Here is a 20962-nt window from a genome sequence, read left to right as displayed (position 1 = left end):
CAGATAAAACCTCAGAAAAACAATGAAATGAAGTGGAGAGAGGCAACCTTCCAGAAAAAGAATTCCGAAAAATGATAGTGAAGATGATCCAGGACCTCGGAAAAAGAATGGAGGCAAAGATAGAGAAGATGCAAGAAATGTTTAACAAAGACCTAGAAGAATAAAGAACAAACAAACTGAAATGAACAATAAAATAACTGAAATGAAAACTATACTAGAAGGAATCAAGAGCAGAATAACTGAGGCAGAAGAATGGATAAGTGACCTGGAAGAAAGAATGGTGGAATTCACTGCTGCGGAACAGAATAAAGAAAAAAGAATGAAAAGAAATGAAGACAGCCTAAGAGACCTCTGGGACAACAGTAAACGCAAGAACATTCACATTATAGGGGTCCCAGAAGGAGAAGAGAGAAAGGACCCGAGAAAATATTTGAAGAGATTATAGTTGAAAACGTTCCAAACATGGGAAAGGAAATAGGCACCCAAGTCCAGGAAGCGCAGAGAGTCCCATACAGGATAAACCCAAGGAGAAACATGCCGAGACACAAAGTAATCAAATTGGCAAAAATTAAAGACAAATAAAAATTATTGAAAGCAGCAAGGGAAAAATGACAAATAACATACAAGGGAACTCCCTTAAGGTTAACAGCTGATTTCTCAGCAGAAACTCTACAAGCCAGAAGGGAGTGGAATGATATACTTAAAGTGATGAAAGTAAAGAACCTACAACCAAGATTACTCTACCTAGCAAGGATCTCATTCAGATTTGAAGGAGAAATCAAAAGCTTTACAGACAAGCAAAAGATAAGGGAATTCAGCACCAACAAACCAGCTCTACAACAAATGCTAAAGGAACTTCTCTAAGTAGGAAACACAAGAGAAGAAAAGGACCTACAAAAACAAACCCAAAACAATTAAGAAAATGGTCATAGGAAAATACATATCAATAACTACCTTAAATGTGACTGGATTAAATGCTGCAACCAAAAGACACAGGCTTGCTGAATGGATGCAAAAATAAGACCCATATATATTGTCTACAAGAGACCCACTTCAGACCTAGGGACACATACAGACTGAAAGTGAGGGGATGGAAAGAGATATTCCATGTAAATGGAAATCGAAGGAAAGCTGGAGTAGCAATACTCATATCAGATAAAATAGAATTTAAAATAAAGAATGTTACAAGAGACAAGGAAGGACACTACATAATGATCAAGGGATCAAATCCAAGAAGAAGATATAACAATTATAAATATATATGCACCCAACTTGGACCACCTCAATACATAAGGCAATTGCTAACAGCTATAAAACAGGAAATAGACAGTAACAAAATAATAGTGGGGGACTTTAACCAAGGGACAGATCACCCAATGGACAGATCATCCAAATTGAAAATAAATAAGGAAACACAAGCTTTAAATGACACAACAGACCAGATAGATTTAAATGATATTTATAGGACATTCCATCCAAAAACAGCAGGTTACACTTTCTTCTCAAGTGCACAAGGGACATTCTCCAGAATAGCTCATATCTTGGTTCACAAATCAAGCCTCAGTAAATTTAAGAAAACTGAAATCATATCAAGCATCTTTTCTGACCACAATGCAGTGAGATTAGAAATGAATTACAGGGAAAAAAATGTAAAAAACACGAACACGTGGAGGCTAAACAATACGTTACTAAATAACCAAGAGATCACTGAAGAAATCAAAGAGGAAATCAAAAAATACCTAGAGACAAATGACAATGAAAACACGACGATCCAAAACCTATGGGATGCAGCAAAAGCAGTTCTAAGAGAAAAGTTTATAGCTATACAAGCCTACCTCAAGAAACAAGAAAAATCTCAAATCAACAATCTAACCTTACACCTAAAGGAACTAGAGAAAGAAGAACAAACAAAACCCAAAGTTAGCAGAAGGAAAGAAATCATGACGATCAGAGGAGACATAAATGAAATAGAAACAAAGAAAACAATAGCAAAGATCAATAAAACTAAAAGCTGGTTCTTTGAGAAGATAAACAAATTGATAAACCATTAGTTAGACTCATCAAGAAAAAGAGGGAGAGGACTGAAATCAATAAAATTAGAAATGAAAAAGGAGAAGTTACAACAGACACCGCAGAAATACAAAGCATCCTAAGAGACTACTATAAGCACTCCAGGCCAATAAAATGGACAACCTGGAAGAAATGGACAAATTCTTAGAAAGGTATAACCTTCCAAGACTGAACCACGAAGAAATAGAAAATATACACAGACTAATCACAAGTAATGAAAATGAAACTGTGATTAAAAATCTTCCAACAAACAGAAGTCCAGGACCAGATGGCTTCACAGGTGAATGCTATCAAATATTTAGAGAAGAGCTAATACCCATCCTTCTCAAAATCTTCCAAAAAATTGCAGAGGGAGGAACACTCCCAAACTCATTGTATGAGGCCACCATCATCCTGATACCAAAACCATACAAAGGTACTACAAAACAAGAAAATTACAGAACAATATCACTGATGAATATAGATGCAAAAATCCTCTACAAAATACTAGCAAACAGAATCCAACAACACATTAAAAGGATCATACACCACGGTCAAGCGGGATTTATCCCAGGGATGCAAGGATTCCTCAATATAGGCAAATCAATCAATGGGATACACCACATTAACAAATTGAAGAATAAAAACCATTTGATCATCTCAGTAGATACAGAAAAAGCTTCTGACAAAATTCGACACCCATTTATGATAAAAACTCTCCAGAAAGTGGGCATAGAGGGAACCTACCTCAACATAATAAAGGCCATATACGACAAAGCCACAGCAAACATCATTCTCAATGGTGAAAAACTGAAAGCATTTCCTCTAAGGTCAGGAACAAGACAAGGATATCCACTCTCACCACTATTATTCAACATAGCTTTGGAAGTCCTAGCCATGGCAATCAGAGAGGAAAAAGAAATAAAAGGAATACAAATTGGAAAAGAAGAAGTAAAAGTGTCACTGTTTGCAGATGACACGATACTATACATAGAGAATCCTGAAAATGCCACTAGTAAACTACTAGAGCTAATCAACTGGTAAAGTTGCAGGATACAAAATTAATACCAAGAAATCTCTTGCATTCCTACACACTAATGATGAAAAATCTGAAAGAGAAATTAAGGAAACACTCCCATGTACCACTGCAACAAAAAGAATAAAATACCTAGGAATAAACCTACCTAGGGAGACAAAAGACCTGTATGCAGAAAACTATAAGACACTCATGAAAGAAATTAAAGATGATACCAACAATTGGAGAGATATACCATGTTCTTGGATTGGAAGAATCAATATAGTGAAAATGACTATACTACCCAAAGCAATCTACAGATTCAATGCAATCCCTATCAAATTACCAATGGCATTTTTTACATAACTAGAACAAAAAATCTTAAAATTTGTATGGAGACACAAAAGACCCCAAATAGCCAAAGCAGTCTTGAGGGAAAAAAACGGAGCTGGAGGAATCAGACTCCCTGACTTCACACTGTACCAGAAAGCTACAGTAATCAAGAAAATAGAGTACTGGCACAAAAACAGAAACACAGATCAGTGGAACAAGATAGAAAGCCCAGAGATAAACCCACACACCTATGGTCAACTAATCTATGACAAAGGAGGCAAGGATATACAATGGAGAAAAGACAGTCTCTTCAATAAGTGGTGCTGGGAAAACTGGACAGCTACATGTAAAAGAATGAAATTAGAACACTCCCTAACACCATACACAAAAATAAACTCAAAATGGATTCGAGACCTAAATGTACGACCGGACACTATAAAACTCTTAGAGGAAAACATAGGAAGAACACTCTTTGACATAAATGACAGCAAGATCTTTTTTGATCCACCGCCTAGAGTAATGGAAATAAAAGCAAAAATAAATAAATGGAACCTAATGAAACTTAAAAGCTTTTGTACAGCAAAGGAAACCATAAACAAGACGGAAAGACAACCCTCAGAATGCGAGAAAATATTTGCAAATGAATCAACGGACAAAGGATTAATCTCCAAAATATATAAACAGCTCATGCAGCTCAATATTAAAGAAACATACAGCCCAATCCAAAAATGGGCAGAAGACCTAAACAGACATTTCTCCAAAGAAGACATACAGATGGCCAAGAAGCACATGAAAAGCTGGTCAATATCACTAATTATTAGAGAAATGCAAATCAAAACTACAGTGAGGTATCACCTCACACCAGTTAGAATGGGCATCATCAGAAAATGTACAAACAACAAATGCTGGAGAGGGTGTGGAGAAAAGGGAACTCTCTTGCACTGTTGGTGGGAATGTAAATTGATACACCCACTATGGAGAACATTATGGAGGTTCCTTAAAAAACTAAAAATAGAATTACCATATGATCCAGCAATCCCACTACTGGGCATATACCAAGAGAAAACCATAATTGAAAAAGACACATGCAACCCCAATGTTCACTGCAGCACTATTTACAACAGCCAGGTCATGGAAGCAACCTAAATCCCCAACAACAGATGAATGGATAAAGAAGATGTAGTACATATATACAATGGAATATTACTCAGCCATAAAAAGGAATGAAATTGAGTCCTTTGTTGAGACATGGATGGATCTAGAGACTGTCATAAAGAGTGAAGTAAGTCAGAAAGAGAAAAACAAATATCGTATATTAAGGCATGTATATGGAACCTCGAAAAATGGTACAGATGAACTGGTTTGTAGGGCAGAAGTTGAGACACAGATGTAGAGAACAAATGTATGGACACCAAGGGGGGAAAGCCGTGGGGGGCTGGGGATGGTGGCGTGCTGAATTGGGCAATTGGGATTGACATGTATACACTGATGTGTATAAAACTGATGACTAATAAGAACCTGCTGTATAAAGAAATAAATAAAACAAAATAGAAAATAAAAAAACCCTAAAAACAAAAAACAAAACAAAAGAAAAACCTCCTAGCAAACAAAAGTCCAGGACAGGACAGCTTCACTGGTGAATTCTGCCAAATATTCAAGAATTAATACCAATCCTTCTCAAAACTCTTCCAAAAAAATAGAAGAGATAAGACTTCAAAAGTAATTTTAAGAGGTCAGCATTACCTTGATAGCAAAATCAGACAAGGATGCCACAACAAAAGAAAATTACAGGCCAATACCCCTGATGAATATGGATGCAAAAATCCTCAACAAAATATTACCAAACTGGATTCATCAATACATGAAAAGAATCATACACGATAATCCAGTGGGATTTATTCCAGTGATGCAAGGATGGTTCAACATCTGCAAATCAATGTTATATACCACATTAACAAAATGAAGGATAAAAACCATATGATTATCTCATTAGATGCAGGAAAAGCATTTAGGAAAATTCAACATTTATGATAAAAATTCTCTGCAAAGTGGGTGCAGAAGGAATGTACCTCAACATAATAGAGGCCATATATGATAAGCCAACAGCTAACATCATACTCAACAGTGAAAAGCTGAAAGCTTTTCCTGTAAAATCAGGAACAAGACAAGTATGCCCATTCTCACCACTTTTATTCAACACAGTATTGGAAGTCCTAGCCCGAACAATTAGGCAAGAAAAAGAAATAGGGGCTTCCACTGGTGGCGCAGTGGTTGAGAATCTGCCTGCTAACTCAGGGAACACGGGTTCGAGCCCTGGTCTGGGAGGATCCCACATTCCGCGGAGCAACTAGGCCCGTGAGCCACAACTACTGAGCCTGCGCGTCTGGAGCCTGTGCTCTGCAACAAGAGAGGCCACGACAGTGAGAAGCTCACGCACCACGATGAAAAGTGGCCCCCATCTGCCACAACTAGAGAAAGCTCTCGCACAGAAACAAAGACCCAACAGAGCAAAAATAAATAAATTAATAAACTCCTACCCCCAACATCTTCTAAAAAAAAAAAAGAAATAAAAGGCATCCAAATTAGAGAGAAAGTAAAATTGTCAGTATTTGCAAATAACATGGTATTATAAATAGAAAACCCTAAAGACTCCACAAAGTGTTAGAACTAATAAACAAATTCAATAAAGTTTCAGGATACAAAATCAATATACAAAAATCTACTGCATTTCTATACACTAATAACAAACTATCACAAAGAGAAATTAAGAAACCAATCCCATTTACAATTGCATGAAAGAGAATAAAATACCTAGGAAAAAATTTAACCGAGTAGGTAATGGACCTGTATACTGAAAACTATAAGACATTGATGTAAGGAATTAAAGAAGACACAAATAAATGGAAAAATATTCTGTGATCACGAATTAGAAGAACATTGTTAAAATATCCACACCATCCAAAGCAATCTACAGAGTCCATGCAATCTCTATAAAAATTCCAATGGTATTTTTCATAGAAATTGAACAAATGATCCTAAAATTTGTATGGAATCACAAAAGTCCCTGAGTAGCCAAAGCAATCTTGAGAAATAAAAACGAAGCTGGAGGCATCACACTTTCTAAATTTAAGCTATAATTACAGAGCTATAGTAATCAAAACAGTATGGTATTGGCATAAAAACAGACATATATATCAACAGAACAGAACACAGAGCCCAGAAGCCACACATGTATGGTCAATTAATTTAAGACAAAGAAGCCAAGAATATACAATGGGGGAAAGAACAATCTCTTCAATAAATGGAGATGGGAAAACCGGACAGCCATATGCAACAGAATGAAACTGAACCGCTATCTTACACCACACACAAAGCATTAATTCCAAATGGGGTAAAGACTTAATAGTACCTAATGTAAGACCTGAAACCATAAAACATCTAAAAAGAAATAGGTGGTAAAGTCCTTAAGTCTTGGCTATGACTTTTGGGATTGACACCAAAAGCAGAGACAACAAAAGCAAAAATAAACAAGTGGGACTACATCAAACTAAGATGCTTCTGCACAGCAAACGAAACCATCAACAAAATGAAAAGGCAACCTACTGAATGGGAGAAAATATTTGTAAATCATGTATCTGTTAAGGGGTTAGTATCCAAATTATATAAAGAAGTCATATAACTCAATAGCAAGAAAACCAGTAATTTCATTTAAAAAATAGGCACAGAATCTGAATAGAAATTTTCCCAAAGAAGACATACAACAGACATATGAAAAGTGTTCAACATCACTAATCATCAGGAAAATGAAAATCAGAGACACAATGAGATATCACCTCCTAACTGTTAGAATGGCTATTATCAAAAAGACAAAAAATAACAAGTCTTAGGAAAGATATGAAGAAAAGGGAATCCTTGTGCTCTCTGGGTGAGAATGTAAATTGGTGCAGCCACTACGGAAAACAGTATGGAGGTTCAAGATAGACCTACTGTATGATACAGCAATCCACCCCTGGGTATTTATTCCAGCGCCCCCCACCCCCAATGAAAACACTAAGTTGAAAAGATATATATATATATATATATATATATATATATATATATATATATATATATACACACACACACACTGCCATGTTCAGTCCAGCATTATGTACAACAGCCAAGATATGTAACCTAAGTGGCCTTTGATGAGTGAATGGATAAAGATGTGACACAGACACACACACACACGCGCACACACACACACACACACACACAGTGGAATATTGCTCAGCCATTAAAAAAAAAGAAATCTTGCCATTTGTGACAACAGGAATGGACCTTGAGTGCATTATGCTAAGTGAAATAAGTCAGAGGAAGAAAAATACTGTACGATGTCACTTTTATGTGGAATCAAAAGAAAAAACTGAGCTCACAGATAGGCGGCTGTCAAATGTGGAGAAGCTAGGGCGGGGCGGGGCAGGGGTGGTGGGTGAAAAGGATGAAGAGGACAAAAGGTACAAACTTTCAGTTATACAATAAATAAGTCAGGGGATGTAATGTACAGACTGGCGACTATAGTTAATACTGTACTGCATATTTAAGTTACTAAGAGAGCGGCCGACCCGTCAGCAGCTGATGGCGGTCTCGAGGGGCAGCGCCATGCTGCTCCCTGCAAGCTGGTCCCGCGGCCAGGCGGGTAGCTGGCCCGAGGGCGCGGCGCCATGAAGCTGTACAGCCTCAGCGTCCCGTACAAAGGCGATGCCAAGGCGGTGCCGCTCAAAGCTGCGTACGACGTGTCCTCCTTCAGCTTCTTCCAGAGGTCCAGCGTTCAGGAATTCATGACCTTCACAAGTCAACTGATTGTGGAGCGCTCTTCAAAAGGCAGCAGAGCTTCTGTCAAAGAACAAGAGTATCTGTGCCATGTCTAAGCGAGAAGCGACAGTCTGGTGGGAGTGGTCATTGCTGACAGTGAATACCCATCCCGGGTGGCGTTTACCTTGCTGGAGAAGGTACTAGACGAATTCTCCAAGCAGGTCGAAAGGCCAGACTGGCCAGTTGGATCCCCCAATACCATCCAGTATGCAGGCCTGGACGGTCACCTCAGTAGATACCAGAACCTCCGAGAAGCTGACCCAATGACTAAAGTGCAGGCTGAACTAGATGAGACCAAAATCATCCTGCACAACACCACGGAGTCTTTGTTAGAGCGAGGCGAGAAGCTAGATGACCTGGTGTCCAAATCCGAAGTGCTGGGAATACAGTCTACGGCCTGGAAACAAAACTCGTGCCGTGCAATCATGTGACAGCAGCTGGCAGAGGCCCCTGAGCTGGAACTTCACCATCATTCACATCGCAACTGCAGCCCCCAGGAAGCAGAGCCGCTGTGGAACGACCCGAGTGGGACAGACTCAACTTTGGCTTTGGAGCTCCTGGGAGGAACCGAAGGGTGGAAGGGACCTGGCGGTGGGGAACATTCAAATTCACATGTCTAGTAATTTGAGGCCCCCTAAAAGTGTATTTTTGGGGCCAAATGAAACCATAAAGCTCAGTGACTCCCGTTTAAAAAAAAAAAAAGTTACTAACAGAATAAATCTTAAAAGTTCTCATCACAAGAAAGAAAAAAAATTTGTAACTATGTGTAGTGTTGGATGTTAACTAGGCTTATCATTTTGCCAGTATACACGATTATCAAATCATTATGCTGTATGCCTGAAACTAATATAAAGTTTCACATCAATTATACCTCAATAAATAAAAGGAATGACCTTTGCCTCTTTTAAAATTAAGTTTTATACACTATGCTTATGTAATAAAACAGATTCCATAGTCCTTCTCCTACCAATTTTGTCACTTAAAAACATGCTCAAGGGCTTCCCTGGTGGCGCAGTGGTTGAGAGTCCGCCTGCCGATGCAGGGGACGCGGGTTCGTGCCCCAGTCCGGGAGGATCCCACATGCCGCGGAGCGGCTGGGCCCGTGAGCCATGGCCGCTGAGCCTGCGTGTCCGGAGCCTGTGCTCCGCAACGGGAGAGGCCACAGCAGTGGGAGGCCCGCATACCGCAAAACAAAAAACAAGAAACATGCTCAAGATTATAAGATAATTCAGTAAAGAGACTTTTTTTGGTGGGGGAGGTTTCTTGTAAATTCAAGTCAGGAAAAGCTACGAATAAGGGCAGAAATCAGTTGTGATAAATTAAAGGAATAACTAGTACCTACCAGCCATGAGTAAAAAGAAAAAAACCCCAGAGATAAGACACTGATAACACAAGCCAAATGATGACCATAAATAAAGTTTTCCTGGCACACAGCTACACTCATTCACTCAACTATTGTCTGTGTCTGCTGTGGTGCCAGGACAGAATTGATTATAGTTGTGATGGAGACCATATGGGCCCCAAAGCCACAAGTATTTACCACGTGGCCCTTCACAGAAAAAGTTCACTGATTTCTGTCACAGGTTGTGGGTTTGTTTAATAAATGTTAGTGAAGGCTCCTGTAAGAATCAAACACATAAAAATTACATACCAGCAGCAGACTCCTCCCTAACAGAAGAATATGTGGTTTTTCACACCATTACCGAAATAACTGTATCCTAAGCAAACACTCACCCTGGCCATCAACTTTTTTCTCGGGAAAGTACCCATAGCACTTATAGCTTAGAGCAGTATAACTCCCCGGTATTCCTTTCAAGATAAACTAGTCGCAAAATATACTTCTAGGCCACACATGTAGTCACTTAAAACACCATTTATAAGCTTCCAGTTGCGGAGGTCATAAGTACGAATGGACGGCTCAGCTGGGTCTCTGCTCAGTGTCTCCTGAAGGCTGAAATCAAGGTGTGGCTACGCTTGCCTCTTATCTGGAGGCTCTGGGAAAAAACCTGCTTCCAAGATCATTTAGGCTGCTGATAGTATCCAGGTCCTTGCATGAGGGTCCCATTTTCTTACTGTCTGTCAGCTGGGGCCACTCCATGCTCTTAAAGGCCACCTGTATTCATGTGGCCCCTCTGTCTTCAAAGCCAACAGCAGCATGTCCTTCTCACGCTTCAAATCTCCCTGACTTCCACTTCTGCCACCAGCCAGAGAAAACTCTTTGCTCTTAAAGGGCTCATATGATTATGCTAGGCCCACTCAATAGTTTATCTTAAGGTCAACTGATTACTAACCTTAAGTACATCTGCAAAAACCCCTCTGCCAGGTAAGATAACATAATCACAGGAATGATGTCTCATATTCACAGGTGAGGGAATAAGACAAAGGGTGAGGGTCACTGGGGGGGTCATCTTAGAATTCCACCTCCCACACAGTGTTTTGGGTAAAGTTGATCCTGATTTGCAAATCTGGGAAAACTAAATTCCTAGCTGTTGAATGGGAGAAAGTGTCAGCAACCCCTCATTAAATTCAAAGGTTCAAAAGTCGGGCAAACAAAATTGGCTCCCAACCATAGGCAGGCTAAAGTTCCCCTATGTGAATTTATTGAATATATTGTTTTTGGAGGGGGAGGGAAGGTTACAAAAATGTGTTTCCTCATGTCCTGAATAATTAGTTATTAGCTACCAACAACTAATTGTCAAACCAGGGTTAATCAGGTCCCTTGTGTACCTGAACACAGAATTAACCCAGTGCTGTGAGGCAGGTGAGCTACCTTCTCAAGGCTCCAGGAAAGAAATTTTAAATGGTCCTCTAGCAACAAATCACCAAGAGAATTAAAGCCTGTTCATTCATCATCTCTCAGCTACCTCAACTCCCCAGGACAATGTGTGTCCAGTCTGTTAGACAATGGTTTCTTCTGAAGTGTTCTTTTAACCACTTTTCTTATTCAGAAAATTCCATATCAGCTTTACCTCCCATTGAAGACGTGAACATCAGAGTGAGCTCAATGGTACTCTAGTAGAAGAAAAATGAAAAAACTGATTTAGGCATAGATTTATTACTCTAAAAAGAGAACTCAATATACTGTTTATGAACAGGAATTATTGGTGCAGATTAGAAGCATATGGCATAAAGACTGGGGGATAGTTTTGCCAGCATTTCTACCTCGGAGGTAGCAGTATCAATTCTATCTATCAGCTCTTTAACATTTCCTACCATGCTTGGAATGGCTTTTCTGAATTAAGTGGAAAATGAACTGTGTTCCTCCTTTGTTTAAGCCAGGAAGTAGTAATACTGGAAATACACTTTAAGTGACTGTGAGACTTTTTCGTTCCAGTTACATGCCGAGATCACACTTTTTTCTGTAGAAACTTAGAAAATATATTGGAAGATAATGGAAAATTTATATAGAAATATGCACATATCTACATATCATATATGCACTATATATAAATATGCACTTTGTCTTAGAAACTGTGATGGATATTTTCTGTTTGTCCCTCTAGATCCCTCCCTACCCTTGTCCCACCAGCCCTCTGCCCTAAAAAATGACAGAGGTTCCCTTAACCCCTAGGCTTCTGGTTTGGTTAAGCCAAAGGCAAGGCATCATCTGTGGATAACTTTATATTCCTCCTTATCCTTATTAGCTTGTATAACTAATCTGACTGAAAGGACAGTGTCTTTTACTGTTTGGGGACAGATCCAATCTGGGATGAGCCCACAGAGCCAAGCCCAGTCCTGTGTGCTCTATGCTCTACAGCTGTCTGTCTGCTATATTTATTTGATGTGTTTATTTAATGAATCTTTAAACAGTCCTCATTCTGAGCCAGACACTGCTCTAATATATTGTAAATATTAGCAGTCTTCATAATTACCCCGAGAGGCAGATGTTATGGTCATCCCCATTTTACAGATGAAACTGAGGTACAGAGAGGTTCAGTGACTTGAGAACAAACTAGTAAGGGGAGGAGCCAGGACATGAACTGAGCCTCTGCTTTCAAGCACTGTGTTCCGTTGCCAGTCACGAAAAGTAGTGCCACCAAAACAAAAAGCTTTGGTTGGGATGGGTGAGTGACTGTGTCATTGCCCCAATGTTGACCTTCAACATGTTGTTAGATAAGAATAAGCTAGAAAATAGATTTTAGGGAGAAAAAAATGATAACATACTCATGAGTTACTCTAAGTATTTAACAAACCTCAGCTGGGTATATACCGAATACTCTTGCTGTTCCATGTTCTACCATCCTACATATAGCAAATACTACCAGTCTGTCTCCATTGTAAAATACACAAAAAACAATAACAATAACTTCTCATATCCTGAAATATCATTTCATTGTCCCAGTAGCGCTAAAATGTATGAAAAAACAGGTCTGAAATATTTTGAAATAACATTATTAGTGCTATATCTGCAACATCAAAAGACTCTGCAGGTGGTGCTGTCACTCAGTCACAGAAGATTTATGGTCTGAACGTGGAGAATAAGCATGTGTAATGTGCAGCTGCCACATAAGAATTTGGTCGTTAATGAGCTCAAAGCAACACAACAAAGAGATATTCAGTCAGCAAAAAAACCGTCTGCTCAAATGTCAGCAAAAAGAAATCCCTAGAGATGACAACTGTACAGTTTATAATCCACTATTAAATAATTTTAACTCATTGTATAAAGGCATTTGAAAATTTAATATTTAATACTGAACAGTTTTTCTTACATGACAAAAGAAAAATGCAAACTTTACATAATTACCAAAAATACATACTTGCTTAAATGCTAGACATGGTACCAGAATCATGATGGCAGTAATCTGTGGGAGTAGGAAGAAAATAATGAACATCTGCTGTGCCAGCAACTGGACTAGGTGCTTTTCATATTTTTAATTTTTAAAAAATTTCATGTGATCTGTATACTAGCACCGAGAAGTGGGTTTGCTCCCTGCAATTTACAGATGAGAAAACTGTGACTCAAGTTAACTAAATGCTCCAAATCGCTGTCAGACATGGTGAACAGACCATAACACAGGTCTTTGGACTCCTCCGAGCCTGGTAATCTTTTCATTGATTTGCTCATTGTCTCCTGATGAAAATCCACCTGAATTCCAGAGCCTACTGTATTTACTTTAGGTATTAACTTTACCTAAAAATTAATTAATTTTTGACTATCTTCACTGCACTAAAATCACCATCAATAAACAAATGTATATACTTAATACCCCAAAAGTTGAAGCTAAAATAAGAGCTCAGAATTTAAAAATCAAGAGCCTCTCATAATTTTCATTGTGATAACTGTAGATGTACCAAAAAAGTACAAAGAATAATACCAACATCTGTGTCCTCATTATTCTGATAAAGAAATAAAACTGCCAATTAAGAAACCCCCTAAAAGTGTGTACCTCCTCAACTGCAGTCCATTCCAAGTAACCACTACCCTGAATTTATCATAGATTTCTTTACATTTTTACTGTACACTATTTCTAAGCAACAAAATACTGTTTTTCACATTTAAATTTTATATAACTAGCATCATGCTAGATATTTTCCTGTTCTTGTTTTTTGTACTCAATATTACATTAATAAATTTCACTCATGTTGACATCTATACCCCTAATTCACACATTTCTCATAGTATTAAACTTGTTTTTAATACCGAGAATATTTTGAGATGTTTTCTGTTTGTTTGAGTCTGATTACATGAAATGACTAACTCCAATATCTTTCTGAACTATTTAGCCAGAACACAGCTGAAAGGCAAAACATGCCTTCATGCATCCCAGCTCTTTAGTTTTAAGGGATCCATCCCCTTTGGCCCACCTTCAGAACCCAACAACTCCTTTTACGTATCTGGCTAAATTCTAGCTCAAGTTGGTAAAAGTGTATGTGTGTATTCTCTGAAGCACTGTTTAGAAGAGTAACAGTATCTACTAATGGGGGCATGGTTAAGGAAATTATGGTACCTCCATACTATGGAACATAACACAAACATGAAAATGAATGAGAGAGCTATACATACTTCGGTGGTTTAAAACATATCCACAAATTCTTTGATATGCCTCCCTTCAAAAGGTGAAGTCTAATTTCACTTCCCTTGTATGTGGACCTAACTTAGAAACTTGCTTCCAGCAAAGAATATGGCAAAATGATGTAACTTCGGAGGCTAGGTCAGAAAAAGGATTGCTTCTACTTGGCTCTCTCTAGGATCTAGTGAATCTCTAAGATGGCTCATTCTTGGGGAAGCCTGCTACCATGTTGTGAAGATCCTCAAGCAACCCTACAGAGAGAGGAACTGAGGCCTCCTGCCAACAGCCTGTCTGTGAGTTTTTTCACCTTAGAAGTAAAGCCTTCAGACCCACTCAAGCCTCCAGTACTGCAACCTCAAATCTACCTCCAGCTAAGTGCCCAGTTAAGCCGCTACTGAACTCCTGACTCACAGGAACTCAGGTAATAAATATAGTCAAACCACTAAGTTCTGGGGTTCTATTATGTAGCAATAACCAATAATGTACTGACACTAAAAGCTCAACAGTTTGGTCAAAAAAGCAAGTTGCAGACCATTATGTGCCTATCTCATATATTCATACCAGTAAATAGTGATTATTTCTAGGGAGTTGTTGGGAAGGAAAGGGAGGATGGGATCAGATCTTTTTATTTTATATGCTTTTGCATTGTTTGAAAGATTAAGTGCATGCATTATTAATTTCTAAAAATGCTTAAAAACTTATAAGATTTAAAAAATTAATATGAAATTTTAAGCCAGTTGAGATTAAAAAAAAATTTCCTCTCACCCCCTGTTAAAGAGAAAACAAAATTTCTTTAATTTTAGACATACTGCCAGCAAGTTCTATTATGTGGTTTCCTAGTTGACTGGCTGATTAAAAGCAAACTGAGAGAGGAGTGGGCTGTTGGAGGGAAGCATAATGACAATACAAAGACATGACAGTTGAGTCTGTTAGAAAAAAGGAGAAGCTAAAATAAGCCATCTGAAGCCACTCAAGTGTAGGAACAAAGACCCTTATGTATCCTCTGAGGATGTAACTGTTTCACAAGACTATGATTATAGAAACAATATTTATAAGGCAGTGAATAGTTTATGAAGTATTCCATGTACTAAATTTTACCTTATCCCACAATAAACCTTGAGGCATATAAAAGTATTTTTACTGCTATTTTATAGATCTGGAAACAAAGCCAGGAAGTGAATGGAGCCAAGGCACAGAGTCCCTGAATTCCAGTCTGCGTTTGAACTTGATTACACAGATAACGCTATTTATCTGATACTGAAAAGGGAGAGGATCCAGCTTGTAGATGTGGGACCCCAAGTCACTACAGCCAGAACGACCATCCAACTCTGCACGGACCGTATGCTCACCAGCAACCTTTTCAGAAACAGTCTTGGGGAAAGACAAACCTTCTTATCAGGGGTTTCTGGGAAACGCTGGAGGCAGAAAATCTGTTTGTTGAAACTGCAGAAGTTGTAATGAAGAAAATTCTAATTGGCATCAATTAGTATTCTCAAGATGGTAGAATGTGTTTAATTATCTGTCAACCAATCGCTTGCGATTTTGAAGAGGCAGCCAGGTATGTTAGAAAGAAAGCCAGGCTTTTGCCATCAACCACTCCTGTGCTTAAATGGTTGTGCAGTTACTTTCTAAGTATACAACTTTTCCTCACCTCTAAAATAGGGAAAATAATACTTAGCTCATCTGGTTATTGTATGGAATTCAGTAACAAGTGTGAAATACCTGCAAAATGCTTGGCAGCGGTATTATGTTCAACCAGTATCTACCATTTTTAGCACCTCCACCCTCATTTTACAACAGGGAAGGTACAACTAAAGACAGCCTGGACCACCTTTCCAGCACAGACCCACTCCTTTCCCCACTCCTTTCCTCACATCGTGTCCTCCAATGACAAATCTGTTTCTTCCTCACTCCATCTCTGAACGTCACATCCACTCAGACCTAGTTCAAGTGCTATTTCCTTCAAGATTTTCCTAACTGAAAGTAAATCTCTCCCTCTTCTGAGTGCAAGTTCCTACTATACTTAGCATATTATTTTATTATAGCTATTTTTTGTTTTTATTTAAGTATCACAAGGGCAGTGTCTATATCCATTTGGGCTCCATAGCTCTCACAAAACCTGGCACACTGCCCGACACATTAGGTTCAGAATGAACATTTGCTGAGTGGATATAACAAAAGAATACCAGAGGCTTATGTAGCAGAATTATCACTGAACTTTGATAGGAAGGTCAGCTAAATTTTTATAGCTTTGAGTCTAAGTTACTATAGCAACCTATTAGAATTCTGACTTCTCCACTCTTGAGCACTGTATTTGGATCGTTCTTAACAATAACAATAGTTAACATATACATAGTGTTTATTATGTGCCAGGCACTGTTCTAAGTCCCTTACATGTATTAACTCACTTAATCCTCACAACAACCCTATAAAGAAGTACTAGAAGAAAACTGAGGCACAGAGATTTTAAGGTCATATCATAATTCCTTTCCCTCTAACTGTGTAAGAAAAACAAAGGCCAATGAAAACTCAGATTGGTAAAAATAAGAGCCGACAATTTTAAAAGGCTATAATGGCCAAAGAGAATTTATTATGTATTGTAACACTCCTCAGTTTACCTCAGCCGATCTTCATAAAACCCCTGTAGGTTGGAATTAGTTCTATGCCTTATTTTCCATTCTTCCCCTATTCATATTTTAACGGATACTATTGACAATATTTATGTTCTCCTCAAGGTAAAAGAAGTTTCTACTATCTAACACCCAAAATCAATTTCCACTGATCTACCGAAACACTTACAGTTACTTCTAACTAAATAGTGTCAATGCCAAGCAAAACTGTCTTCCTATCTCTAGGTCCTGGACTTCCCAAGGGACTTAACTTTGCCTGAGGTCAATTGCTTTGCAGCTAACCAGTAGATGGACACAGCACGTATAAGAGATTTTTAAAACAGAACAAAAATGTATTTAACCAAAACCCTGTCCTGAGTGGAAAATAATGCAGGATCAATTTCTTTATAATAATTTATCCCTACTTAAAGAGGTTGCTATGTACGTTTTAGCTATCTCAAGGAAGTTATAAGTTTGTCTTTGACTTCATAATAATGTAAAACCCCAGAAAAGTTTACACCCAAAGGTATACAAGGATTTTGGTATGCCTTTTGTTGCTGTTGTTTACCACGGAAAGCAAATTTACTTACTAGGATATGAAGATAAAGACTGAGTGAGCATGTGGCTTATCGTTTACAAAGGCTGTTTCGTTTCCCACTTACTGATCAAAATCCATGGCTGGCTAACACGTTCACAATTAGAAAACTTCTGTTTGGTTTAGTGATATCCCAACTACCACAGAATACCAAATAACTGCTGCATGTGCCCATTCACAAACCTTTTTATTAACTGAACAGCAAGCTGTGGATAAAAAGGTTTGTGCCTGGGCACATGCAGCAGTTATTTGCTGTTCTGTGGTAGTTGGCATATCACTAAACCAAACAGAAGTTTTCTAATTGTGAATGTATTACTGTCTACTGTGGGACAATTTAAGTTGCAGAATCAAGTTGCAGGGTTTTGGCTTCTTGCAAGTTCTCTTTTTACAGCCTTTAGTCTGTGGTTGGAACACACTACATGTATCTTATCCACCCTCTATATCTAGCTAGTGGGCTGAAAAACACTAGTATTCACAGTTGGCTTAATGTCCCAAACAGTATATGCTTTTTCCCTGTAAAGGTTGGATTATGTACCTCAGGGAATGAGGCTGAGTCCTTCTTGGCAGCTGTTTTCCTTAAAGCTGCTCAACCCCTCCCTCTTCCTCTAGGCACGGATGTGTGTCCCCACCCTTTTCCTCATGAACTTGAGGGCCCACTTGTCCTTGGAAACCTTGATAGTCCCACGTGTACACTACTCACACAGAGCGAAACTATATACCTCTGGGATTAGTCCAGCACAAACTGAGGGTGCTTGGCCGCCTTGTGGTCCTTGCTGAGGTCCGTGGCCACGGCACAGAGTAATGACCACTGCTTTTCAGTGGCTGCTGCAGCAGAAGGTTGAATTAAATCAACACATTTAAATTAATTCTTGTTCCCTGGGCTTTTTGATTGTATTTAGTTTCACAAAAGCCACCCCAGGTCCCTGCTGAAGTAGTACACGCCCAAGAACTATGAGGAACAAGGGGAAGGGTAGAAGTGGTAGAGAAGGAATAGGGTGGGGATAAGTTCTAAGGAAACAGACTTTAAATGTAAACAATCTGTCAGTCCATTCAGGGAGACAAAGAATATTTTCTCTACGTTGAGATGTAGAAAAGAAGAATATACATATACCTTTTGAGAATTATCATGATAACTTTCTGGCAAGACATACTTCTAGTGTAAGAGCTTCCTGAAAAAAAAATGAAAAGCAAACAAGAAAAGTGATTCTAGAATATTTTTACTCCATATCAGAAATTCCTGGCCATCTGGACAATTTACAAAGATAAATGAAAATGATACTCTGAAATTCATGAGAAATGGTCCCTCTCCATCAAAGTGGCATAATATTTTTCCCACAGCTCACATATGAATACAAAGCTGACAAGAGATGTTTCTGAAGAGAAATACCAATAACTATTGGCCATGTACTCTGGTAGGGCAAAATCATTACTACTGATTGTGGCTATGTGGTGTAGTGAACATCCACTGTTTTTTCCCTGTCCAGCTCCTGCTGCTCATTTTTTTTTTTTTTTTTTGCGGTACGCGGGCCTCTCACTGTTGTGGCATCTCCCGTTGCGGAGCACAGGCTCCGGACGCGCAGGCTCAGTGGCCATGGCTCACGGGCCCAGCCGCTCTGTGGAATGTGGGATCTTCCCGGACTGGGGCACAAACCCGTGTCCCCTGCATCTGCAGGCGGACTCCCAAACACTGCGCTACCAGGGAAGCCCGTGATCCTCAGTTTCTGTCACAGTTGCCACTCTTCCTTAGAGATGCATCCCTCACATTCCACGTAGTTTGGAGGGACTGTCAATGGGTGGGCAAGTGATTCAAATTAGGCCAATCAGACTCTCCCAGGAATCTGAAACTCGAGCAGTGTACACTAGGATGGAAAACAGTTGACAGTCATTTTAATGGCAACTCCCTAAGGATATCTTCTGTTCACTCCTGCCCTTGAAATCCCTAGGACTAGGTCTAGTTGTTCAATTCTTTCTCTTTGATTTTGTGAGTGACCCCAATGGTGTCCAACAATTTCTCATTTGCCTAAGTTAGCTAGAGTTGGTTTCTGTTGCTTGCAACCAAATACTTTCAACAATATGAAAACTAAATCTGTGATGATGTCTACTTTATTCTTCCTGTTCTTTTTCTTCATAAACAAGTTTATCATTTCTCTTCAGTTTTTTCTTTTTCCTTTCCAACAATGTACTTTTCAACTTGTGCCAGCAGGAAGATTACACAAGCTATTTATTGAAAGGCAAGCTCTGGTGTGTAAACTGCAAGCTTCTAAAATTAGACTTTTCTCTTTGAAATGGACTTTGATACCCCTCTATGAACCTTTGACTCTAAGCTAACAAACACGAAAACATGAATGCCTGTGTCTGTGTGCTGTAATGCTACTATATTTATGCCAAGCCAACTGGATTATGTCTTGATTGTAAACTGTTATAATCATAGCACTCAACTAAGAAGATGTTTTACATCTTATACATAGCACCTTTAATTGGTAAGCTAGTATGTATTTCAGATGCAGCTAGACTCACCGAATTTACAGGGACTTAGCATCACATAAAGCACTTAGTCTAAAGATTTTATTCTGGGTCAGTATGATCTAGAGCTTAGTTATAAACAGAATCATTCTCAATCAAACCTAACATGAAGAGAGATTAACCTCTTTACAGAGATGGCAACACATACGTTGTACATGTGATGCCAAGTCTCATCAATACAACTATGCAATGCAACTAAGAATGTATTATCCTTGGTGTGTCAGAATTACTACGGATTGCTTAATCTCAAGGCTACTTTGTGAAACAGAAGCTTTTTGAATAAAAAGAAAGAAGTCATGGCAAAACTTGGATTACATAACAACTCTTACAAGAAAATTTAATACCTAGGACAATTAAACTCAATTGAAAAAATTAGGAACTGAATACTTTCTCCTCTCTGGTAAGTTTAGGCATTCACTGAGGTACTATACAGTACTTTTTGGTTTATAATTTTCACACATAATTAAGCATTAGCTAGCTACCAGCATAAATAGGTTAAATGAGCAAAAGAAAAAAAATCATACAACTAAGGGAAAGACAAGTGATGTTTCCTGCTGACATCTTCTAAATCCTACGGTTTCTCCATGATAAACCCCTGAGAAGTTGGACAGTTGACTTTCCTTCAGAGGGAGATTCCACAGAGACTTTCATTTTTCACCTCTGCCCTTGGACTTTCTGTTGCCTCAATCTGGTGTGTCCTGTTCTTCTCCTGGTGAGCTCCTATGGGTCTGGCAAAGCTGATGACTTCTTCTTGCTTCCTCACTGGGTCTTGAGAACACACATCACATGGTGCTGGTCACTCTCGTTCATGACCATAGAGCATGATCTTGACAAGAGCAAGGATTCCCTTCTTTCACTGTTGTATACTGAGTCTAGCAGTGTTCCTGGGACTTGGGAGCCACACATTAATTGTTTACTAGATGTAAAAAGACAGCTTCTCATCTATGAAAGGAAGCAGATCATAAGATCCACA

The 20962-nt window shown here is 38.8% G+C and overlaps 1 protein-coding gene and 1 pseudogene across 1 annotated transcript in view; one reads left to right on the top strand and one right to left on the bottom strand.

Annotated features, from left to right (window-relative positions):
* Positions 1–20962, bottom strand: part of TMEM123 (transmembrane protein 123) — an 80111-nt gene that overhangs the window by 20149 nt on the left and 39000 nt on the right. The window lies entirely within an intron of this gene.
* On the top strand, positions 7934–8829 carry LOC116758059 (annotated as a pseudogene).

The sequence above is a fragment of the Phocoena sinus genome, chromosome 8 (assembly GCF_008692025.1).
Source record: "Phocoena sinus isolate mPhoSin1 chromosome 8, mPhoSin1.pri, whole genome shotgun sequence".
Taxonomy (NCBI): Eukaryota; Metazoa; Chordata; class Mammalia; order Artiodactyla; family Phocoenidae; genus Phocoena; species Phocoena sinus.
Note: the sequence above shows the minus strand (reverse complement) of the source record. Positions and strands in the feature narration are given on the sequence as shown.